This window comes from Hipposideros armiger, unplaced genomic scaffold (assembly GCF_001890085.2).
Source record: "Hipposideros armiger isolate ML-2016 unplaced genomic scaffold, ASM189008v1 scaffold_562, whole genome shotgun sequence".
NCBI classification, from domain to species: domain Eukaryota; kingdom Metazoa; phylum Chordata; class Mammalia; order Chiroptera; family Hipposideridae; genus Hipposideros; species Hipposideros armiger.
Genome location: NW_017731912.1, coordinates 39,457 through 41,879, shown reverse-complemented (window position 1 = coordinate 41,879; position 2,423 = coordinate 39,457).

The window sequence follows — 2,423 nt, the reverse complement described above, 5'->3', positions numbered from 1 at the left end:
GCGTCTGTCTGATTCCACCTACTGTAAACTATTATTGAGCAATTATCAAATATTGGATTAAGGTTGCAATAAAGGTATAAAGAACATTCCTTCAACTTGAAGTTTTTGTTGTCTTTTGGGAAGAGAAACTATAGAACCCAATAGGCATTATATAATCAACTTCTAATTGTTATAGTATCAACTAGAATGATACAAGGATTTGAAGCTAAAAACTGTTTTTACAGCCTAAACATAGCCAATTATTGTGGTAAGTTCAAAAGACCAAGTTGTGAATTTTTAAATCTAAATACAGTAATACCTTGGTTTGTGAGCATAATTTGTTCCAGAAACAAACTACTCATATTGCAAGACATCGCTTATTTACCACGTTAAAATGTACTAGAAATGTTTGCTCGTCTTGTGGAACACTCACAAACCAAGTTACTCACAATCCAAGGTTTTACTATATCTCATATCCAATTTTGAAAAATATTCCAGATTTTATGTGTTTTGTTATAACTCATGGGTCTATCTTTAGGTAAATCACCAAAACTTATTCTTTTGTTGTATTTTATATGCAATCGGTGTCATAAACACTGCCTCAAAGCTATCACAATATCATTGTTTTTTTTTCTTTTAGCATTTTTTTTAGTAAAATATAGTTGACATACAATAGTATATTAGTTTCAGGTGTGAGCCATAGTTATTCAACATTTATATATCTAAAGAAGTGATCACCATGATAAAAGCCTAGTAACCATCTGACACAGTACACTGTTATTACAAAATTATTGACTATATTCCCTGTGCTATCCATTACATCCCCATGACTTATTTATTTTATAACTAGAAATTTGAACCTCTTATTTCCCTTCACCTCCCCTCCTTTTTAAATTTTTTTATTATAGCTGGCATTCAATATTATTTTATATTAGTTTCAGGTGTACAGCACAGTGATTAGACATTTCTGTAATTTATGAAGTGACCCCCCAATTAGTCTAGTACCCATCTGACACTATACATTGTTATTACAATATTATTGACTATATTCCCCATGCTGTATTTTACACCCTCATACTACTTTGTAACTACCACTTTGTATTTCTTAATCCCTTCACCTGTTTCACCTATCCCCTTACCCCCTCCCATTCAGTTAGTTCTCTGTATCTATGAGTCTGTTTCTGTTTTGTTGGTTTGTTTATTTTGTTCTTCTGATTCCACATATAAGTGAGATGATGTGGAATTTGTCTTTCTCTATCTGACTTATTTTACTTAGCATAATACCCTCCAGGTCCATCCATGTTGTCGCAAATGATAAGATTCCATTCTTTTTTATGGCCAAGTAATACTCCATTGTGTATATATATGTAACACAGTTTCTTTATCCAGTCATCTATTGATGGCCGCTTAGATTGCTTTCATATCTTAACTATTGTAAATAATGCTGCAATGAACATAGAGATGCAAATAGATTTTCGAATTAGTGTTTTGGATTTCTTCAGATAAATACCCAGAAGTGGAATTGCAGCATCATAAATAGTCCCATTTTTAATTATTTGCAGAAACATCATACTGATTTCCACAGTGGCTGCACCAATTTGCAATCCCATCAACAGTGCACAAGGGTTTCCTTTTCGCACATCCTTACCAACACTTGTTATTTGTTGATTTATTGATGATAGTTATTCTGACAAGTGTGATGTGATAGCTTATTGTGGTTTTAAGTAGCATTTCTCTGATGAAAAAATTAGTAGTAGCAAGAAATAATTTTACCTTGGCCTTGAAGGGACTGTAGGATGTTGATTAAGGAAAAAACTAAATTTGTCTCAGGAAGAGCTCCAAGACACAAATACAAAGAAAATTATCAGGAATACCTTCCTTGGCCTCTTCACTCTGCTATGAACTTCATAGGATATGAGAATAGGAAAAAAATGCAATCATCATGACAAAGAACTTAAAAATCCATTGAGAAAGAGTACACCGAGCTCTATCAAACACCCATAGGAATTTGAGTGAAATTCAAATTCTTAGGAAATGGCAGTTATATTTGTATAATTCTTGGCCACTTTCTAAGCGATGGGCCCATAGGTCAGTGATTTAAACATGCTGAGTCTCATTTTCTGTCTTAAAAAGGGAATATTAATATCTGGCTTATTCACTGATTAACTTGATGTGAGAATCATGACAAAATACAGGGGAAGGTTTATAAATTAAAAACTAATTTTCCTGTAATCATAAGGATAGTAACATCAGCAGCAGTCACAGCGATGGGAGCAGTATTCTGGAAAAAAAAGAGTTAAACTGGTTTTTATCCCATATACATATATATATATATATATATATATATATATATATATCTTTCTTTTATAATCCTAGCTTCCATATCAAAGAGGCCACATCTTGCTAGTATAGCAGCTCCAGACACTGAATTATTATTCCAAACA